Source organism: Equus caballus, chromosome 19 (assembly GCF_041296265.1).
Source record: "Equus caballus isolate H_3958 breed thoroughbred chromosome 19, TB-T2T, whole genome shotgun sequence".
In the NCBI taxonomy this organism is placed as follows: Eukaryota; Metazoa; Chordata; class Mammalia; order Perissodactyla; family Equidae; genus Equus; species Equus caballus.
The window spans coordinates 65941349-65965887 of NC_091702.1; the positions used below are offsets into that span (position 1 = coordinate 65941349).

At 39.0% G+C, this 24539-nt stretch overlaps 1 long non-coding RNA gene across 6 annotated transcripts in view; it reads left to right on the forward strand.

Annotated features, from left to right (window-relative positions):
• LOC106781985 (uncharacterized) overlaps positions 1-24539 on the forward strand; it is a 327364-nt gene that overhangs the window by 167981 nt on the left and 134844 nt on the right. The gene's annotated exons all lie outside the window — the stretch shown is intronic.

Below are 24539 nucleotides of genomic sequence, written 5' to 3' on the forward strand. Positions count from 1 at the left end.
CAGAATAATGGAATAATTGTTTTAAGAAAAATATTTAGGAGTTTAAAAGCCATGTGGTTTTTTTAAATAATAATTTTGCTTCTTTAAAGCTCCTTGAAGATGTTGTGGATTTTTAATAGAGGAAATAACTTTTTAAAAACCGTTGTTTAAGGGGAACGGGGGAGGGAGGAGGGTGAGGGGGTGATTAGGCACAAATGTGTGGTGACGGATTGTAATTCGTTTTTGGGTGGTGAACATGACTTAACCTACACAGAATTCGAAATCTATTAGGATGTACACCTGAAAGTTATATAATATTATAATCCAACGTTGCTGCAATAAAAAAATAAATTTTTTAAAAAATTAGAAAAAACACTGTTGTGTGAATAAAGTATAGTACAGACCAGTCTCCAGCAAGAGCAGTAAATTCATATCCAGACTGTCTTGGAGTCCATCAGCTGGTGACAGACAGAAGACTAGAAAAAGCGTGCCCCAAGTGTTATGTAAACACATCAGTCCTAGTGCCTAAGCCAAACCCAACATTGCTGAAGCTACAGTGAATTAAAGGACCTGCCTCAAATGTATCGGTTATCTCCTCTCCCTGTGAAACAGGGTTTGGGAGAAGTTTGGCTTTCTGAGAAAATTAAAATTGCTAGAATGAAAATATTCCTTTGGCGCTCTGATAGGCTGAGAAGGTAGAGTTTCTAATTTAATCGTAAACCAGTTCCTCATCTCTAACATTATGAGGAAATGCTATTTTGGGCTGGGTTAAGGACAGTCTTTAGAGATTTGTCCATTAATGAGCAAGCAGATTGATCTTTCCCAAGTACAGCTCCATTCTGCAATGTGCCAGTTTCCCCAGATTTGAAATAATCCCCATGAGCTCCATTTAGCGTTATAGAGAATGGTGTATTTTATGGAGATATTCTTTTCTGGGAAATAAAATTCTGTCAAAGAATCATGTAACTGGAACTTGATTTCAGAAGGCAGTTTGTCTAATCTACACATTTTACAAACTATAAAACTATGATTCTGAATGTTGAAGCGCCGTAGTCAAGGTCATAGACTCCGGAGGTGATACTGGATAAGAACCTAGGTCTTCTTGGTTCCTAGGTTCCATCCAATGCTGCACTCCTTCCTTTTAAAAACAAATTATTGTATTATTTTCTAAACTTTTTATTTTTGTGATAATTATTGATTCACATGTAGTTGTAAAAATCACACAGGGAGATCTCATGTACCCTTTATTCAGTTTTCCCCAGTGGTACCATCTTGTAAAACTGTAGCATGTTGTCACAACCAGGATGTTGAAATTGACCCAATCAAGAAATAGAACATTCACATCATAGCAGAGTCCTCATGTTGCCCTTTTATAGCCATACCCACTGCTCTCTCGCCCCCATTCCCTCCTTAATCCCCAACAAATAATTAATTTGTTCTTCATTTCTAGAGTTTTGTCATTTCAAGAATGTTATGTTGATGGAATCATACAGTATGTAACCCTTTGAGACAGATTTTTTCACTTAGCATAACTCTCTGGTGATTCATCCAGGTGGTTGTGTGTGTCAATAATGTGTTCCCCCGTTTTTTTTTTTCCTGAGTATTCCATGGTATGATTGTTCTAGTTTGTTTAACCATTCACCTGTTAAAGGACATCTAGGCTGTTTACAGTTTTTGGTTAACACAAGTCAATCAGCTATAAACATTCATGTAGAGGTTTTTGTGTGAACCTAAGTCTTCATTTCTTGGGATAAATGCCCAAGAGTTCAACTGCTGGGTTGTATGGTGAATGCCTTTTTAGCTTTTGAAGAAACAGCCAAACTGTTTTTCATAGTGGCTGTACCATATTAGTTTCCCACCAGCAATATATGAGTGATCCAATTTCTCGGTATTCTCACCAGCATCAGGTGTTGTCTCTGTTCTTTTATTTTAGCTATTGTAATAAGTGTGTAGTGATATCACGTTGTGGCTTTAATGTACATTTCCCTAATGACTAATGATGTTGGGTATTTTTTGCCTGTGCTTATTTTCCATCTATACATCTTCAGTGAGTGTGTCTTCACGTCCTTTGCCCATGTTCTAACTGGATTATTATTATTTTTACTGCTGAGTTTTGAGGTTCTTTATATATTGTAGATACTAGTCCTTTGTCGGATATGTGGTTTGCAGGTATTTTCTCCCAGTCTGTAGTTTGTCTTTTCATCCTTTTCGGAAGATCTTTCCCAGGACAAAGTTAACTTTGCTGAGGCACAACTTATCAAGTTTTCCTTTTATGGATTATGCTTTTGGTGTGAAATCTAAGAACTCTATTAACATATCCATAAACTTGCATTTTTGTGTGTGTGGGTGGTGAGAATACTTAAGATTTACTCTGTTGGCACATTTCAAGTATACAGTACAGTATTATTAACTATAGTCACCATGATAGACGTTAGGTCTCCAGAACTTATTCATCTTCCTTATGGAAACTTTGTACCCTTTGATCAGCATCTCCCTATTTTCCTCCACCCCCCAGTCCCTGGCAACCACCATTCTACTCTCTGTTTTTAAGAGTTCAAATTTTTTAGATTCTGCCTATAAGTGAGATCATGCAGTGTTTGTCTTTCTGTGTCTGGCTTATTTCACTTAGCATAGTGTTCTCCAGGTTCATCCATGTTGACACAAATGGTAAGGTTTCCTTCTTTAAAGCTGAATAATATCCCCTTGTATGTGGATACTACACTTTCTTTATCCATTCATCCAGCAATGAACACAAGTTATTTCCATACCTTGGCTGTTGTGAATAGTGCTGCAGTGAACATAGGAGGGCAGTTACCCTCTGAGATACCAATTTCATTTCTTTCAGATGTATACACAGAAATGGGATTGCTGGATAATACGGTAGTTCACTTTTGAATTTTTTGAATCACCTCTATGCTGTTTTCCATAGTCGCTCTACCAGTTTACATTCCCACCATCACTGCCAGAGTTCCCTTTCTCCACATCCTCACCAAAACTTATTATTTATTTATTTTTTAATACTTTGTCATCAAAATAGATGTGAATTGGTTTGTGAATTATTGTGGTATTGATTTGCACTTCCCTGCTGATTAGTGATGTTGAACACCTTTGTGCATACCTGATGGCCATCCGTATGTCTTCTTTTGAGAAAAGTCTGTTTAGGTTCTTTGCCTATATTTTAATCAGGTTATTTTTTATTTTCGGCTGTTGAGTTTGGGAGTTCCTTTTATCTTTTGGATATTAATCCCTTATTGGATGTATGGTTTGCAAATATTTTCTCCATTCTGTATGATGCTTTTTCATTCCATTGATGGTTTCCTTTGCTGTGCAGAAGATTTTTAGTTACAAGCAATCCCCTGTGTCTATTTTTCCTTTTGTTGCTTGTACTTTTAGGAGTAATATCCAAAAAATCATTGAGCAGACCAATATTAAGAAGTGTTTTTTCTATGCTTCCTTCTAGCAGTTTTATAGTATGAGGTCTTAAATTTAAGTCTTGAGTCCATTTTGAGTTGATTTTTGTGTATGGTATAAGATAAGGGTCCAGTTTCATTCTTCTGCTTGTGCATATTCTATTTTCTCATCACCATTTATTGAAGAGACAATCCTTTCCTCTTAGTGTTCTTGGAACTATTGTTAAAGATCAGTTGTCCATAGATGTGTAGATTTTTTCCTGGGCTCTCAATTGTGTTCTGTTGGTCTGTGTGTGTGTTTTTATGCCAGTACCATACTGTTTTGATTACTACAGTTTTGTAATATATTTTGAAATCTGGAGATGTGATACCTCTAGTGTTGATCTTACTCCAAATTGCTCTGGCTATTTGAGGTCATTGGTAGTTCCATATAAATTTCAGGATGTTTTTTCTGTTTTTGTGAAAAATGCTATTGGAATATTGATAGGGAGTGTATTGAATTTATAGATTGCCTTTGGGTAGTATGAATATTTTAAAAATATTAATTGTTCCAATCCATGAACACAGGATATTTTTCCATTTATTTTTGTCTTCTTTCAATTTCTTTCATCAATATTTTATAGTTTTCAGTGTAAAGATCTTTCACTTCTTTGGTTAATTTTATTCTGAAGTATTTTATTCTTTTTGGTGCTATTGTAAATGGAAATGGTTTTTACTTTTTCAGATAATTCATTGTTAGAAATACAACTAATTTTTGTATCTTGATTTTGTATCTTGCAACTTTACTGAATTCATTTATTAGTTCTAAGAGTTCTTTGTACTAGACTCTTCAAGGTGTTCTTTATATAAGATAATGTCATCTGCAGAGAACTTTACTTTTTCCTTTCTAATTTGGATGCCTTTTCTTTCTTTTTCTTGTCTAATTGCTCAGGCTAAGACTTCTACTTCTATATTGAATAGAAGTGGTGAGAGTGAGTACCCTTGTCTTTTTCCTGATCTTAGAGTAAAACCTTTCAGCTTTTCACTGTTAAGTAGAATAAATCTCCTAAGTTTTGGTATGTTGTGTTCACATTTTCATTTGTCTGGTATATTTTGATTTTTCTTTTGACTTTTTCTTTGACCCATTGGTTGTGCAGGAGCATGTTGTTTAATTTCCATATATGTGAGCTTTTTGCTTTTCTCCTCTTATTGATTTCTAATTTCATACCATTGTGGCTAAAAAAATTTATTTCATATGATTTTGATCTTTTTAAATTTGTTAAGACTTATTTTGTGGCCTAACATATGATCTATCCTGGAGACTTTTCTATACACTCTTCAGAAGACTGTGTTGTGCTGCTTTTGGATGAAATGTTCCGTATGTATCTGTTAGGTTCATTTGGTCTATAGTATTGTTCAAGTCCTTTGTTTACTTATTGATTTTCTGTCTAAATGATTTATCCATTTTTGGAAGTAGGATATTAAAGTCCCCTGTTATCATTTATTGCTGTCTATTTCTTCCTTCAGTTCTGTTAATATTTGCTTTATATATTTAGGTGCTCTGATGTTCCATGCATATGCATATACAATTGTTACATCCTCTTGATGAAATTGACCCCTTTATCATTATATGATGACCTTCTTTGTTTCTTGTGGAAGTTTTTGACTTAAAGTCTAGTTTGACTGATGTAAGTATGGCCACCTCTGCTCTCTTTTGGTTACCATTTCCATCCTTTCAGTGTCCGTCTATGCATGTCCATATACAGTCATGCACCACATAATGATGTTTCAATGACAGATTATATATATGATGGTGGTCCCATAAAATTAGTACCATATAGCCTAGGTATGTGGTAGGCTGTACCATCTAGGTTTGTGTAAGTACATTCTATGATGTTCACACAATGATGAAATTACATAACAATGCATTTCTCAGAATGTATCCCTGTTGTGAAGTGACACATGGCTGTAGTTAAAGGATGTTCATGTAGGCAACATGTAGTTCGATCTTGCTTTTTCAAAAAATCCATTCAGATGATGTCAGCAACATGGCAGAGTGAGCAGTTTTCTTTGTCTCTACCCCTTCAAACTACTACTAAATGGACATTCATTGATCAATGGAGGATACTCACACAGCCTCAGGACACCTGAGAGACCCTTGCTGCTGTACATTAGAAGGTGGATGGACTCCCCGTGGGGAGGAGGTGGAGATAGGTTAAGACTCTCCAGTCCACAGACAGCCTAGTACATGTGAGCAACTCTCTCCTGGCTGACACACTCATAGCACTGCCACAGCCCTGAGGGTGGGCATGTGCATCAGCGCAACTGTGGAAACGGGTGACTACAGCTCTAAGCCCCCCGTGATTGCCCTGTGGATCCATGGGAAAATCCACGATCCCACAGTGGCTGCAGGGAAAGTCTCTAGTTGGCCCTAGTGGAGAGGGCCTGCCCACCAAGCACAAAGGCTGGATGACCTTGGGGCAGGAGTGACTTGGCCGGGTGAGCAAACCACTGGCTGCATTAAACACCCATAGCTCTGCTGCAGCCCTTAGGGGGCAAGTGGGATCCAGGGGGACAGCATGAGTGGGCGGGGAAAATCTGGAGCTCCAGTGTGACTGCTCCTTGTTCCAGGGGAAAATCCACGGTCCCACAGTGGCCCCAGGGAGAATCTCTACTCAGCCCTATTGGAGAGGCCCTGCCCACCAAGCACAAAGGCTGGGCGACCTAAGAGCAGAAGTGGCACAGCTGGCTGAGCTAACTGCAGGCTGCATTTGATGTCCATAGCTCTGCTGTGGCCCAGAGTGGGCAAGTGAGATCCAGTGGGACCAGATGGTGGCAGAGCTGTGAGTCTGGATGAACCAGCTCCTGGCTGCTGTGAACGCCCATAACACTGCTGCAGTCCGTAAGAAGGGAGCGTGTCTAGGTGGGTCTGTGGGAGCAGGCACCAGCAACCCAAACTCCCACAGTTGGTGGGAGACCCCACAGGGCCACTGTTATCTCAAGGAGGGGCCCAGGCTCAGTCAGGAATAGCTTACAGGGATCCTAGTTGGCACAGATTACACAGCTGCTGCCCCCTCCCTGCCAGTGGCAGCAAGTGGAAGCAGTAACCAAACTCCATCTCTATGCAGAGGCATGAATCCATGCCATCAAGCTATGAAAAAATATATTAAGTCTCCAGAACATAAGGAAAATGACAAGTACCCGGAAAACAATCCCCGAAACACAGAAATATATAACCTAAATGACAATGAATTAAAAATAGCTATCATTAAAAAGCTCAATGAGTTAAAAGAGAATACAGATAGACAACTCAACGAGTTCAGGAGCTACATCACAAAAGAGCTTGATACTATAAAGAGGAACCAATCAGAAATATTGGAGATAAAAAAACAACGTAGGAGATTAAGAAAAATCTGGACTCCTTGAAAAGTAGGGCTGATAATATGGAGGACAGAATTAGCAGTTTGGAGGATAGGACTATAGAAATCCTTCAGATAGAGGAGGAGAGAGAACTAAGACTGAAAAGAAATGAAGAAACTCTCCAAGAAATATCCAACTCAATTAGGAAATGCAACATAAGGATTATAGGTATCCAAGAGGGAGAAGAGAAGGAGAATGGAACAGAAAGCTCTTTCAAAGAAATAATAGCTGAGAACTTCACAAACCTGGAGAGAGAGCTGGAAATTTACATGACAGAAGCTAATAGATCTTTAAACTTTATCAATGTAAAAAGACAAACCCCCATGGCATATAGTAGTGAAGCTTGCAAAAGTCAATGAGAAAGAGAAAATATTAAGGGCAGCAAGGCGGAAGAAAATAACCTACAAAGGAACCCCCATAAGTCTGTCAGCAGATTTCTCAGCAGAAACCTTACAGGCTAGGAGAGAGTGGAATGATATATTCAAAACTCTGAAAGATAAAAACTTGCAGCTCATAATACTCTATCCAGCAAAAATACCCTTCAAATATGATGGATAAATAACAACTTTCCCAGATAAACAAAAGCTAAGGGAGTTCATCACCACAAGACCCCTCCCCCCCACAAGAAATGCTCAGGAAGGCCCTCATACCTGGAAAAAAAAATGAAAGGGGTTACAAAACCCTGAGCAAAGGAGATAAGTAGAAAGACCAAATCAGAAAGTTGCAGCTGTCCATCAGAACAGGTTAGCAAATGCTTAAGTATAACATTAAAGATAAAGGGAAAGGAAACAACAAGAATAAATATAATCTTGTAATTTTAACCACAAACTCACAAGAAGAAAAAAGATGTGACAATAACAACTAGAAGGGGAGGAGCCAAGGGATGGAAGTGGCTTAGTCTAAGGAAACAAGAAGCTAACAGAAAATGGACTATCTCATCTATGAGATGTTTTATATAAACCATGTGGTAACCACTAAACGAATAATTAGAACAAAGACAAAAATTACAAATAAGAAGAAAACCAACAAAGAAAACAACCTAACTGAATTGGTAGTCCGAAATTCATGGGAGAAGAAACAAAGGAAAGGCAGGAGAACCAGAAAATGAGTGATAAAATGGCAGCAGTAGGCCCCAACATTTCAATAATCACTCTAAATGTAAATGAATTGAATTATCCAATCAAAAGACACAGAGTGGCAGGATGGATTAAAGAACAAGACTCAACAATATGCTGCCTTCAGGAAACACGCCTCAGCCCCAAAGACAAACACCTACTCAGGGGGAAGGGATGGAAGATGATGCTCAAAGCTAATAGTGAAGATAAGAAAGCAGGTGTCACCATACTTATATCAGACAAAGTAGACTTCAAGGCAAAACAGGTAAAGAGAGACAGAGAGGGGCAGTTTAGAATGATAAAAGGGACACTCCATCAAGAAGACATAACACTTATAAATATATATGCACCCAACACAGGAGCAACAAAATACGTAAAGAAACTATTAACAAAACTAAAAGGAGATATAAACAAAAATATGATAATAGTAGGAGACCTCAACACCCCACTAACACCAATGGATAGATCATCTAGACAGAAAGTCAACAAGAAAATTGTAGAATTACATGAAAAACTAGACCAGATGGACTTAATAGATATATATAGAAGACTCCATCCAAAAACGGCAGGTGACACATTCTTCTCAGGTGTGCATGGAACATTCTCAAGGATAGACCATATGTTGGGAAATAAAGCAAGCCTCAACAAACTTGAGGATTAAAATAATATCAAGCATCTTTTCTGACCATAATGCTATAAAACTATAAATCAATTACAAGAATAAAGCTTGGAAAGGAGCAAAGATGGGGAGATTAAACAACATTCTACTAAACAATGAATGGGTCATTGAAGAAATCAAAGGAGAATTCAAATATTATCTGGAGGCAAATGAAAATGAAAACACACCAGACAAACTCATTTGGGATGCAGCAAAAGTGGTCCTAAAAGGGAAATTCATTGCAATACTGGCTCACCTCAATAAACAAGAAAAATCTCAAATAAGCAATCTCAAACTACACCTAACAGAATTAGAAAAAGAAGAACAAACAAAGCCCAAAGTCGGTAGAAGGATGGAAATAAAAAATATTAGAGCAGAAATAAATGAAATCGAAACAAAAAAGGCAGTAGAAAGGATCAATGAAACAAAGAGCTGGTTCTTTGAGAAAATAAACAAAATCGACAAACCCTTAGCCAGGCTCACTGAGAAAAAAAGAGAGGAGACTCGAATAAATAAAATCAGAAATGAAAGAGGAGAAATCACAAGGGATACCACAGAAATACAAAAGATTATAAGAGAATACTATGAAAAACTATATGCCGTCAAATTGGACAACCTAGAAGAAATGGCTAAATTCTTAGACTCATACAACTTCCCAAAACTGATTCAGGAAGAAATAGAGAATCTGAATAGACCAATCACAACTAAAGAGATTGAAACAGTAATCAAAAACCTCCCCCAAAATAAAAGTCCAGGCCCAGATGGCTTCTCTGGAAAATTCCACCACACATTCAAAGAATATTTAATACCTATCCTTCTCAAACTATTCCAGAAAATTGAGGAAGATGGAGCACTTCCTAACACATTCTATGAGGCCAACATTACCCTGATCCCAAAACCAGACAAGGACAACACAAAGAAGGAAAACTACAGGCCAATGTCGCTGATGAACATAGATGCAAAAATCAACAAAATGTTAGCAAACCAAATACAGCAATACATTAGAGAGATCATACACCATGATCAAGTGGGATTTATACCAGGGACACAGGGATGGTTCAACATCCGCAAGTCAATCAATGTGATATACCATGTTAACAAAATGAGGAAGAAAAACCATATGATCATCTCAATAGATGCAGAGAAAGATTGGACAAGACGTGACATCCATTTATGATAAAAACTCTTAATAAAATGGGTATAGAAGGAAAGTACCTCAACATAATAAAGGCCATATATGACAAACCCACAGCCAACATCAGAGTAAATGGGGAAAAACTAAAATACATCCCTCTGAGAACAAGACAAGGGTGCCCACTCTCACCACTCTTATTAAACATAGTACTGGAGGTTTTGGCCAGAGCAATTAGGCAGGAAAAAGAAGTAAAAGGAATCCAAATAGGCAATGAAGAAGTGAAACTCTCACTGTTTGCAGATGATGTGATCTTATATATAGAAAACCCTAAAAAATCCATCAGAAAGCTGCTAGAAGTAAGCAACAATTACAGCAAAGTTGCAGGGTAGAAAATCAACTTACATAAATCAGTAGCATTTCTATGCTGTAATAACGAACTAACATAAAGAGAACTCAAGAACACAATCCCATTCACAATCGCAACAAAAAAGAATAAAATATCTTGAAATAAATTTAACCAAGAAAGTGAAAGACCTACACAATGAAAACTACAAGACTTTCCTGAAAGAAATGATGATGACATAAAGAAATGGAAGGAGGTTCCATGCACACGGATTGGAAGAATAAACATAGTTAAAATGTCCATACTACCTAAAGCAATCTACAGATTCAAAGCAATTCCAATGACATTCTTCAGGGAAATAGAACAGAGAATCCTAAAATTCATATGGGGCAAGAAAAGACCCAAAATTGCTAATGCAATCCTGAGAAAAAAGAACAAAGCTGGAGGCATCACAATCCCTGACTTCAAAATATACTACAAAGCCATACTGATCAAAACAGCATGGTACTGGTACAAAAACAGGCATACAGATCAATGGAACAGAATTGAAAGCCCAGAAATAAAACCACACATCTATAGACAACTAATCTTTGTCAAAGGAGGTGAGAACTTACAATGGAGAAAAGAAAGTCTCTTCAACAAATGGTGTTGGGAAAACTGGACAGCCACATGTACAAGAATGAAAATAGACCATTCCTTTATGCAATTCACAAAAATAAACCCAAATGGATCAAAGACGTAAAGGTAAGACCTGAAACCATAAGACTTCTAGAAGAAAATATGGGCAGTACACTCTTTGACATCAGTCTTAAAAGGATCTTTTTGGACACCATGTCTTCTCAGAGAAGGGAAACAATAGAAAGAATAAACAAATGGGACTTCATCAGACTAAAGAGCTTCTACAAAGCAAGGGATAACAGGATTGAAACAGAAACACAACCCACCAACTGGGAAAAAATATTTTTAAATCATATATCTAACAAAAGTTTAATCTTCATAATATATAAGGAACTCACACAACTCAACAGCAAAAAATCAAACAACCCAATCAAAGAATGTGCAGGGGATATGAACAGAGATTTCTCCAAAGAAGATATATGGATGGCTAATAGGCACATGAAAATATGCTCATCATCACTGATCATCAGGGAAATGCAAATCAAAACTGCACTAAAATATCACCTTACAGTGATAGAATAACCAAAGAGTGGCTAAAATAACCAAAACAAAAAATAACAAATGTTGGAGAGGTTGTAGAGAAAAAGGAACCCTCATACACTGCTGGTGGAAATGCAGACTGGTTCAGCCACTGTGGAAAACAGTATGGAAATTTCTCAAAAAGTTAAAAATAAAAACCATATGACTCAGCCATCCCACTACTGGATATCTATCCAAAGAACTTGAAATCAGCAATTCAAAGAGACCCATGCACCCCTATGTTCATTGCAGCATTATTTACAATAGCCAAAACGTGGAATCAACCTAAGTCCCCATCACTGATGATTGGGTAAAGAAGACATGGTGTATATATATACACACACACACACACACACACACACACACACACACACACACAATGGAATACTACTCAGCCATAAAAAGGAAAAATTGTCCCATTCACAACAACATGGATGGACCTTGAGGGTATTATGTTAAGCAAAATAAGCCAGATAAAGACAATCTCTGTATGACTCCACTTGTATGTGGAATGTGGAAGATAAACAAAAATGTGGACAAAAAGAACAGATTAGTGGTTACCAGGGGAAAGAGGGGGTAGGGAGTGGGCACAAAGGGTGAAATGGTGCACCTATAATGTGACTGACAAATAATTATGTACAACTGAAATTTCACAAGGTTGTAAACTATCATAACCCCAGTAAAAAAAAAAAAAAATCCATTCAACTGCTGTGTGTCTTTTGATTGGAGATCTTAACCCATTTACATTTAAAGTAATTATTGACAGGTTAGGACTTACTACTGCCATTTTATTCATTGTTTTCTGACTGTTTTGTAGTTCCTTTGTTCCTTTCTTCCTCTCTTGCTGTCTTCCTTGTGATTTGATGATTCTTTTGTAGTGATATTCTTTGATTCCTTTCTTTTTCTGTTTTGTGTATCTACTACAGATTTTTTCTTTGTTCTTACCATGAGGCTTACATAAAACATCTTATAGTTATAATAATGTATTTTAAACTGATAACTTCACTCACATATGAAAATGCTACACTTTTACTTCTCCCTTCCCAGATTTATATCTTTTTATATTGTGTATCCATGAATAAATATTATAGCTAAATTTATTTTTAATACATTTGTCTTTTAAGTTTTATACTAGAGTTAAAAGTGATTTAGGCACCACCGTTACAGTTTAAGAATATTCTGAATTTGTATGCTTACCTTTATGGTGAGTTTTATGCTTTCGTGTGTTATTATGTTGCTAATCTGTGACCTTTAGTTTTATTTTGAACTCCTTTTAGTGCTTCTTCTAAGGAAGGTCTAGCGGTGATGAACTCCCTCATGAGGCACCTAGTAGGACTGCAGCCCTTCGCTGAGTCCCCCGCCCTGGTTGCTGTGAGACTGCACCCCTCTTTCCTGCCCTTAGCTGCCCCTAGACTTTTCAGCCATGCCGATCCCTTCAGTGTTCCGGGTGGGGTGAGAAATACGTAGGTCTTTGGGTAGCATCCTGCATGGCTGGGAAGGCCAGGTGCTCACTCTGTTCTCACTTTCCCCCATGAGGGAACTGCCGGCTCTTGGCGCTGGGCTGTGCTGCCTTGGGGGAGGGGTGACATGGGTAAAGTGAACCTGTTCTTCTTACCCTCTTCAATGCATCTATTTTCAGATTTTTGATCCACTGGAGTGCTGAGACCTCTCTGCTGGACTCCTGGGCTCCCACAAAGACACTTTCATCTGTGGGTGGTCATCAAAATCAGTGTTTCAGTGGAGGGACGAAGGCTGAAAACTCTATTCTGCCATCTTGTGATGTTACTCTCCAAATCTGGGAAACTTTCACCGTTATTTCTTCAAGTAGTCTCTCAGCCTCACTCTCTTTTTCCTCTGCGTTGAGTATCCCGATGATCCAAGTGTTAGCTCCTTTGTTATTGTCCCGCAGGTTCATAAGGGTCTGCGCATTTTCTCTTGAGTCTGTTCTTTTTACTGTCGTCCACAATTGGGGAGTTCTCCTGTTGAGTCTTCAAGTTAACCAAGGCTATCCTCTGGACGTTTTCATGTTGTGTTCTGAGACCCTGGGCCTTGTTACACGTTCTGTTTTAGCCAGCTTTCTCTGACACTCCTCTGGTGGAGGCAGGCAGGATTGTGCTTTTCGTCATTGCCAGATGGAGGTAGAAGTCCAGGGTCACCACTCTGCTGGGTGGAGGGGAAGTTCTGGCTCTCGCTGTGGTCTCCACCGACATGGCCGTGGCTGGTGAAGGTCCTGATTCTCCACCAGGCCTTATCTGATACTGCCCGAACAGGGGAGGGGAAAAAGTCTGTCGTTACTGTCCACGGTGGAAGTCTAGGCTCCCCACTCAGCCATAGGTGGAGGTGAAGCAACAGTTTTTCTGGGTGTTTGTCTAGAACAGGCTGGTTGTTGTCCAAAAGATTTCTGTCTTGTCAGTTTGCCCTTCCCTAGTCCTTTGGCCTGAGAGAGCTTTTATTTCTCTCTTCATTTTGGTTTGTGTTCATCGGTATTTCTAGGTTTCTGGCTTCTTCAGGTCAAGGTCTAAGATATATGTGATGAAAAGAACCCAGGACATTCACTGCTGTGTCATTCCTTCTCTCCTGAAGACCCTAGTCGTCTTCCTTCTCCTCTCCACCTCTCAGAGTCTTCGACTGTTGTTTTACATATAATGTCCAGGGGTTTTAGTTGTACTTAGTGAGAGGAATAAGAAAAAGTGCATCTACGGTATCTTCCTGGAATTGGAAGTCCTGCTCCTTCCTTTCAAAATGAGGCACGAGGGGGCAGTCAACAGGAGTTGTTGGATGAAACAATGGCAAGTGTGTGACGCTTCTATCATTAGCAACCTGACTTCAGGAAGATAGAAAATTTGGATCCCTCCCAAAGTGGACCAGCTCTCTTTTCAGCCCATTCTCTCTAGGCAGTTGCTTTATTCCAAAAAGCAAGTTCCACGAGGGTGGGGCCATGTCTTTTCCTTCTTTGTGGTTCACTCAATTCCTACTACTGCTTTAGGCAGCGCCGCACCATGGTTAGCAACAAGGCTCTGAAGTCAGACTGCGTGGGGTCAAATTCTGATTAATCATGTAGACTGTCTAACATTGTGTGAGTCGCCTAACTTCTCTGAGTTTTCCCAACTGTATATAGAGATAATAATGTTATCTCTTTCACAGATTGTGTATGAGTAAAGCATTTAGCACAAGGCTGTCATGTTATAACTGTGCAGTAAAGGTTAGCTTGTTATAAACATAATATACCAATATGCTATGTATAATTAATGGACACGTGTTGAATAATCTTGTATATTTTCCTTCGAGCTTTGGTTTTCAGCCTTGCCTTGGAATGTATTCAAGCTCTGTTTGGGATTTCCTCCAGGAGGCAGAGAACTCATGGTCTTGAGTGGTGAAGCCTCTTCTGCTATGTGTCACCGTGTTCTCCAATGTGTTCGTCTGGTCAACACATTCCAACTAGATGGTGGGTAGTGAAGAGAAATTCAGTTGGTTTCCCGAAACACAAAGTCTGTGTCAGAGAAGAAACTTTTTATGTACGAATGAACAATTTCTGATAGTTCAGGTAATTCCAGACAGACGAGGCAGATTTTTATGCTTAGAAATTTCCAGAGGAGCTGTCTGTACTGCTCAGATTTATCCAACTTTCTCCCTCATTTTGGCAATATAGACCTGATTCTAAACATACCATGAAAGAAGCTGTACATCTGGCTCAGCGTTGATTCTGTTTGGTCCCAAATGGCATCAAAATCATTAGCTAAAGACACGTTGACTTGGAAGGAAGGAGAAAAAGAATTCAAGTGAAAATTGATTTTTATTGCCAAACTCTGAGTTCTCTTTCAGTGGCTGCTCCAACCTCACTCACACCCGAGGCGGGCGGGAGGCAGACGTCCTTCATGTTCTAGGTGTTAGTGATGACATGAATTATAGTGGGAAACAATACAGTGCTTTGTAAGGTTCTGGCTGCTTTAAAAAAGAAGAAATGAATTTTCAATATTGAGTTTAAAAATGTGCATTTGCAAGTCCTCCTATTGTTTCTTGCTCCTTTTGTTTTGAATTCAGTCTTGTAGTTAAAACAGTTGGCTTTCAGAATACTCTCACTACCATGCTAACTTCTACTTGCATGCTTCCTGTCCAGGTGTCCCTTTTTATCATTTACAAGGGAGGAAATGGTTCCAGAAGACTAGGCAACTTTTTTTACAACACGCTGAAAACAAGACAGGAGCATCCTTCCCAGTGATTGCTGCAATGCCGTGTTCTCTAAAGCGTTATTTCGATCAAGTAATAATGGAGAAGAGAAAAGAATTACTAGTGCACCATTAGTTTTCCTGATAAGACAAAGCCAGGAGAGGCTGTGGGCTTGGTTAAGCCAGCAAATGCTGAGAGTGCTCTAAATAGATAACCCAAAATATGTCCACTGACCATTTTAGCATGTCAGTTTTTAATGTCATCATAATGATTTTCATCTTCTCTTTACTCTTTTTTTTAATTCAGTGATAAGTATATCAAAGAACTGATGTCATGTTTCTAAGTACAGGGAAATATTAACTTACGCAATAGACCCCTCCCAAGGGCCTCGATATAATTTTAGGGCCCATGTGTTATAAATATTAAGACCTGCATGCTACTTCTTTATAAAGTATTCTTTCATGATTTATTAAGTAAAATACTTTAATAGATTTATTATTATATAAAAATGATAATTGGACATTATAAAAATGTTTTAAAATACAAATGTATAAATAAATAAAGGTAAACTGTAATCCCATAGCCAAATGATAACCAAGGTTGGTATGTTGTAGTATATCCTCCCAAGCATTTTTCTGGTCATATCCATAAAAATAATTATTTTTAATAAAAATGAGATTCTGTAAATTATTTCGTAGCTTAATTTTAAATGAATAATCTATCATGACCATTTTAATGCCAGTCAATGTATATCTATAATATCACTGTTAGTGGCTATAAAATATTTATCATAGTTTATTTAGCCAAGTCTCAAATGATGGACAATCAAGTTTAGGGGAGCAAGGACTCTTAGAAACAATCCTAAAATGAGATACTTATGCATGTCTTTGTGGAACTCCCCTGTTATTTCCTTAGGTTCAGCTCCTACCAATGGCATTACTGGGTTGATGAGGGAAAATTTCAGTTTGTCACATATTGAGAAATTGTCCTCCAGAGAGTTTGTATTTATCTATGCTTCCAACAACAGTACACAAGGGTACCTATTTCCTTACACACTGTTATTAAAAGTCATCATTCAGCTTTTTATTCCTTCCCAAACTGGTGAGTGGAAACTCACAGTATATTGCATTGGAATAGAAATTTCTATTTTAATTCTAAGATTATAGTTATTCACTATTTGACAACTATTTGGTTCCTGCTCTTAATAATTAAATTCATTCTGCAGCTCATACTTAATTTGGGAGGGGGGAGGTTTCTAGACCTGTAAGTATTTTAAATATAAAGTTACTTTTTCTAGCTCCTTGATTTCTTTCAAATTCAAAACATCCAATACACTCTTTTTGTGGAGAAAATTTATGTTTACGTGGGTCACTTTCCTTATCTGTTGGGAGAAAAAAAAAGATTAGATAGTAAAATAGTAACTTTATGTCTTGTTTATATTTTATTGTTATTTATTGAGAGCCTTGTGTTCCAGGTGCCGGGTTCAACTCTTCCGTGACTCGTCTCTGTTTTCCTTACACAGCCTTACGTAGGGGTGGTACAGTATCCCCACTGTCAAAGGAGTCATGGCTCTAAGCGATGAAGCCATAGTTTACGTCCAGGTTTGAATTACTAACCGTTACATCATCCTACCTTTTCTAAAGCTGTCTCACACGAATAGTGACACGAATTGATTCTCTCTTGATGATGGAAGAACAAGACAATGCCATCGTGTGATATGTCTGGCAGCAGCATTTTCTTCCCTCATCAGGAAGTTAAAGAACGAGAGGGAGGGGCTGCCTGCTATTTTTGTTCCCTTCTGCTCCCTTTCTTGGTGCCAGCTCCGCCGCGTGGGGCACAGTGGTTTGTGTGAGAGCTGGTACTCCTCTTTTCCCACGGGCACTCATCCATCCACGTTCTGTTTCTCCTCATCTCATCTCGGGCTGACATGTCATCTGCCAGGCCTCACTCATTACTCACCCTGGGCCTGTGTCTTCTCCAGAAGTCCCAGCGCTGGCCTTGGTGGTTGTGTGGTCCTTGGTCTCTGCCATCTGGGAGCTGAGGGTGAGAGATCCTCACGCTGGGAAGCTTTACTACTGGGGCCTCCAGTCCTGCTGGATCAGACTCCATTAGACCGGGTTTTCTCTCCATTCTACAGAAGGAGGTAGCACACCAGCCAGGATGTGGCGTGTAATTCTTCTGATTGTTTATAGACTCACAGCCCGTGGAATGGGTGCATTACTGTGCACAAATATCTCCAAATATTTCTTACAATTTAACCTTTATTTATTTTCCTTCATGGTAGTAAGTTTTCCATCATGGGTCTGGATCTCTAGCAACTCTTGCAGAAAAAGGCACATTTCTCCTTATATTTCCCGTCTTCAAGGCTAACACAGAATGGGATTTCTGTATAGCCTGAATTATATTGATTTATGCAGTGAGGAACTTTGTTCATTTGCTCATTTAACAAATATTCAGTGAGAAGTGAACGTATGCCAGACACAACTCAAGGCATAGAGGAGGGAAGCAGACAGACTAGATCCCTCTCATGGGATGGCACTGGGCTTAGGAGGCAGCAATAAATACACAACATCAGTGAGATTGATGATGCTCTGAGATAAACAAAAATAGAATGTTGTAATAGAAAATGGTGGGGTAGGGGGTCCTTACAAGTGGATGTCAGTGAGGACATGACATTTGAGCTGAGACTGAGTGGCTACAAGGGACCAGCTAGGCAGAGATCTAGAGGCAGAGAAGTCTAACATGAGGGAACAAGGGCCAAAGTGCAGGGAAGGAGAGATTTTGGCCCATTCTAGAAAGGCCACGGTGTGGCAAGAGCATCAGGGTAAGGGGTAGGGAGGGAGAAGTCATAGATAAGGGCAGGGCCCGGTCATGTAGGACCTAATGGCCATGGAATTTATATTTTATCCTAAAGGTTTTATTCTAAATGCAATAGGAGTCTGCTGCAGAGTTTGAAGAAACTCTGTGTCCTGTTTTCAAGCCGCATCCTGGCTTCGCGTGGCTCATAGAAGAGCCCAGAGCTGCAGAAGGGAAACAGTCAGCTGGGAGAACGTTTGCAGGACTCAAGGCTGAGATAACAGTGACTCAGGCCAGGGTGAAAATAGCGAAAATAAAAGGGAGGTAACAGATGTGGAATATATTTTCCAGGTGGAGCCAAAAGCATCTGTCGATAGCTGGGGTGGTGGTGGTGGTGGTGAAGGAAATAGAGAGATCAAGGATGACTGTAGACTTTCCCCCCGAGTGACTGGGTGAATAGTGATGACATTGCTGAAATGAGGAAGATTCAGGAGAGCAGCTGTCAGGGAGGGAAAGTTGAGACCCCTGTTAGGCAGAGTTATAATGGATATGCCTTTCAGATTTCCAAGCGTGAATGTCAGTCATGTAGTTCAGTTCAGTGGGATGTAGTTAATATTAGAGTTAGGCAATCAGCTTTTAAGTAATTGAACTTTACTGAAATGAAGAGAGCTTCAAATGAAAACATGGATAGTTTTGTATGGGGAAGAAAATTTCAATCTAACATTTCTATTTCTGTCAATGATGCCATTTTTCTCATTATCCAATGTCTTAGTCTGCCAGGCTGCTATCAAAATGCCGTGGATCAGGTGGCTTACAAACAAAAGCAATTTCTTTCTCATCGTTCCGGAGGCTGGAAGATCAAGATCAAGGCACTAGCACGTTTCCTTCTGATGAGAGTCCTCTTCCTGGGTCGTAGCTGGTGACTTTCTGCTGTGTCCTCACGGAGTGAAGGGACCAGGGCGCTCTGTCAGGTCTCTTTTAAAAGAACTCTAATCTCATTTATGAAGGTGGAACTCTCATGACCTAATCACCTCCCAAAGGTCCCAGCTTCCTAATATCATCACTTTTGGGGGTTAGGGTATCAACATATGAATTTGGGGGGACACAAACATTCAGATAGTAGCACCCAGATTCAAAAACAAAGTTTTAAAAATCTTTCTCTCCCCTCCGCTCCCCAATCTTGAACCCAATGTTTTTGTCAAATATTGTTTGGTTTCCTTCATCGTATTATTTATGTTACTTCAAGATCTTTAATAACCTTCCATTGGGTAAATTTCTTAAGTCTTTAGGCTTGCATCTTCACATTTTCCAGCTTTATTTCTTCTGCTCCACTGTCATGAACTTTTTGCTTCAAGCAAATATATCTGCCTAACAGGAGTCTCCTTATGCCATCTCTGCCCTTCTCATCTGCAGTGCCCTTCCCACTGCTCTCAGCCAACTCTCAGATAGCCTTTGAGACCCAGATAAGACCCTCCTCCAAGGAATGTTCCATAGCTTCTCTCTCACCTATGGATACCTATTTTCTCATCAGTTGAGGCCCTTATTTTCAGGATCAAGTCTCATATAATCTGCATGGCATGGATGACTGCCCATTCCTCTCTTCCATGTCACGTCTACTCAGAAAATCATAAGCTTCTTCTTAAAAAATATTTATTTGTTATTGAGGTAACATTGGTTTATAACGTTATATACATTTCAGATGTGCATCATTATATTTCGACTTCTGTATAGCCTACATCATATTCACCACCAAAAGTGTAGTTTCCATCTGCCACCATTCACATATGCCCTATCACCCCTTTCACCCTCCCACTTGCCCCCTTCCCCCCTTCCCTTCTGGTAACCACCAATCTAATCCCTGCATCTATGTGTTTTTTGTTGTTGTTTTATCTTCCACGTATGAGTGAAATCATACAGGATTTGGCTTTCTCTGTCTGACTTATTTCATTTAGCATAATACCCTCAATGTCCATCCATGTTGTCACAAATGGCAAGATTTCATCTTTTTTATGGCTGAGTAGTATCCCATTATATATATAAATATATACACTACATCTTCTTTATCCATTCATCCATTGATGGCACTTAGGTTGTTTCCAAGACTTGGCTATTGTGAATAATGCTGCAATGAACATAGGGCGCGTATATCTTTTTGAATCAATGTTTCTGTTCTCTGAATAAATACCCGGAAGTGGGATAGCTGGGTCATATGGTAGAGCTTCTTTGGGCCAGGAATTGGGCATATCCATCGAGAAATTAAAAATTGCTTCCTGAATGAATTTGTAATCAAACTGAACCATATAGTTTCCTGTAAAATAGAGGGAGATTATATATTCAAAATATTTCATTAAAAAACAAAACAAATAAAACCTAGGTAGGGATTGAATGGAAGAAAGAGCATAGGCTTTGGAGACAGAAAGTTCGGGGGATTTTGTGAGTTTTCACTAAGAAAATGTGTAAGAATCCTTTATACCCTATAAAGTACCACCCTGAACCATTCTGAGCATCAGAATCTTATGAGATGGAACACTTGGGCGTCCCTATTGCAAATGTTAATGGCTCGGCTGTCGCTAATCTTTGTCTCTGGCCTCACAGGACATTTTCCTTGTATTCTGAAATCCTTTCATTTCTAAACAAGGTGTTTAAAATTAAAGAGCTGAAGTTTGTCCTTCTTGAATTAATGTTTCATATTATCCTTTTGGATTGTTTTGTTCAACCTTTTTGAATTGGAAAAAAGATGCACAAATGTGAATCAGGGGCAAGCAGGCTCAGTCTACGCCAAAGTATGTGGCCCTCAGACTCTTCTGAATCAATCCGGCAGATCGTCTCAACCAGCTTTGGAAGAAGCCTGATCGAAAATTCTGACGTGCTCACCCCTTGAGTTGTGACAATTCCCACGTCAGCTCAGCCTCTTTGACGTTTTCAGCAGAAGCCAGAGAAAGCAAGAAAATCACGTTTCATACTTGGTTGTTTATCCACAAGAAATGAAGCACTTAGGAATTTAGATAACATATATACACACCGCCTTGAGTTATGCTGGCGGTGGATGCAGGGTGAGAGCAACACAGACAGTGTCCGCTTGAAGACGGTACCCTGGGACTTGGGCAGTGGGCAGCCAGACAGCCTGACCACAAGGCCAGAGAAGCCGCCTCATGCAGGAAGCCCCGTGGACATGCACAGCCCTGAGTGTATTCCGCTCTTGCTCTGTCGCTGGGGGACTAAACAATCTTTTAGGAGTTAACTGCCTTCTCCACATCTAGCGGAGAAAGTGCTGATATTGTAGAGGGTGATTTTTTTAAAAGTCATTACGATGTACACCAATAGAGTCTATTTCGGGTTTTCAGGACAAAGGGAGCTTTCAACAAAAGGAAGTCACAAGTACAAATAAACCACAAATTTCAGTTTATAGATTTCCTGGGAATGTGTTAGGTGAAACACTTCACATGTATTTTGGTGAGAAGATGCTTCTCCCCATGGTCTCTGGCCTGCTCCACCTCCCACCCCGGAGGCAGGAGTCCACTCTTCTGTCACCAAACTGAAGAGAAAGGTTACTTTGCTCACTGCCAGTTTGGCTGGTTTTTGGTCTGAAGATTATCTTCTAATTACTCTCACAAGTGTCCTGTGTTAGCCATGGGCAGGAGGAAGTGTACAAAGAGACCAAGAATTACCAAGTTTTCTTCAATTATTCTGAATTCCAAGAGAAAATAGTCCCAAGTACCAAATAGTCCCAAAGACCAAATAGTTAAAAGAGGAAATATTTATTTTTATGGACATATCCCATTTACTGACTGAAGAAGGAATAACAGTTATTATATGACCATTCTGCAACCTCTAGCAAATTAAGATCTAGGTAATTATCACTAATGACTAGAAACATAAAAACAGGAAAACCCTTTACGTTGCAATTCCTATGAGGTGTTTTGCCAAAAAATTAAATTCAATTCTTCTTAGGTCTCTAAATCTAAATAATAATGTGTGGAAAATATGTGGAGCAGACAAACGTGCTAAATGACACATAAATTTAAAGGGACATTGTGATATATAATCCTTATTTGGATTCTGATTTATGCAAACAAATTATAAGAAACAAAAAGATTACAAATGGGGGGAATTTGAATACTGACTGGAATTTTCATGACACTGTGGGATTATTGTTAGTTTTTACCAGAGAGTCGTATTCTATATGAGAGCAGTTGCTCTCAAGCTTTTTGATCTTAAGATCTCTTACATTTTTAAAAATTATTGAGGACCCTAAAGTTATTGTGTTTAAGTGGCTTATATCTATTGACATGTATGTATTATAAATTAAAACTCAGAAATTAAAATATTAATTAACTCACTTAAAATGACCCAGTTATATGTTAACATAGCATACTTTTATAAAAAATAACAATAATTTCCAAAACAAACAAAAAAAATAGTGAGAAGTGTGGCATTTTTGCAAATGTTTAAAAAAACTGATGGATTCTAATACCTGCTTTTGCGTCTAATCCTTTGGGACATCATGTGTCATGTAGCCTCTGGAAAACTTCACTGTCCATTCATGAGAGGACGGGAGAGAAAAAGGCAACCAATTTCTTAGTATCATTATGAAAATTATCTCTCTGAAAGGATCTTGGAGACCACTAAGGGGTCAGCCAGGCCATACTATAAGAACCTTTGTATTAGAGAGACATTCCATTTAGAAACGAAGGAAAGAATCTTTGGTGTTAACGTCACTATAATCTGGGGTGGGAGAAAAGTGAGTAAGTGTGTATTTGACACACTATTTTCCATAATTTGATAGTTGTTCAAACTGGGTGTGCAGTCCATGGGGTTCTTTATACTAATCTCTTTCTGATGTTTGAATGTAGCATTAAAAAAAGGAAAACATAAAGTTAAAGAAAAAAGTCTGGTAAATAACAATACAAGTGTTTTTGTAAATGGAGCAATTATTTGACTGTGATACAACTATGATTACAGAATTTAAAATTTTGGACAAGAGAAGTAGTAATCTGGATATACTAGTATTGTCTTCAGGAAAACATGAATGAATGTATTGTGGGCAAGATTATAGTATTGTAACATTCAGACTTTTTGGAAAGATACACAGTTTTAATTCTTTAATTGAGATTGTCGGATGAGTTTTTGCCATCAGAGTGTTAACAGTTATAAAGTTAATATAAATTTTTAAAGTTGGATGAAATAGAGTTAAGAGACTGTGGGTTTCAATTTTCTGGGCCATGTGTAAGAATAAACAGCTGTTGGCAAGAAGGTCTTCCCACAAAGGAAGCACTGAGGCTGGATGGTTTCATAGGTGAGTTCTAACAAGCTTTCAGTGAACAGATCATCTTATCATATGTAGAATCTTCAATGTCCAGCACTACTAGAAACAGTCTCTAATTCATTCTACCAGACTGTTAGAAACTGATATCAAAACCAGACAAGGGCAGAAGAAGTGAAAAGTATTGCCCTATTATACCCTTGGATATACATGCAAAAATCCTGAACAGACAATTAGAAAACTAAATTTATCATAGTATATAAGACATACAGTATATAGGATGAAGTTGAGGTATATCCCTGGAATTCAAGGAGGATTTAATATCACAAAATCTTTAACTATCATTTACCACATCAATAGATTAAAAGAGAAAATATGTAAGATCACTCAATAGATGTAGAAAAAAATACCACGTTAAAATCCTTAGTGAAATGAAATTGGGAGTGACGTCAGCAAGATGGTGGAAGAGGAACTTCCAGCACTCATGCCTCCCTCAGAAACAGCATTTGAACAACCGCTGACGAGAACACCTGTATGGGAGCCTGGGAGTACACCTGAGAAGTTCCAGCACCTCAATGGAGCAAAAAGTCTGAGAATAAATGCAGTAAAGAGGCAAGAGGAACAGTTACACTTTACCTGTGTTGCCCCTTCCCAAGGCAGCCCAGCTCAGGACCAAGAGATACCCATTTTGTGGTGATTTCTCCCATGGGGGAAAGTGAGAGCAAAGTGCACCCAGCTTCCTCAACCTTGTGGAACATTGCCTACGAGGCCCACTTTTGTCTCACACCACCCAGAACCCCAAAGGGCTTAGCATGGCTGAGAAAGCTAAGGACACCTAGAAGCAGAGGAAAGGGCAGGGTCCCACCGCACCCCACAGATCTTAACAGGCAGGAGATCTACGAACCTGCTTGACGTTTCCATCAAGATCCCGACTATGAACCCCTTAGGACCCCTCACCTGCAGAGCCCCCTCAGCGAGCCGATGCACACCCCCAGCATTCTCCGTGTACCACCTCACCCCCATGACCAGCAACCAGCACTCCCTTACAGGCTGAGCAGGAGGGAGCCACCTCAGACA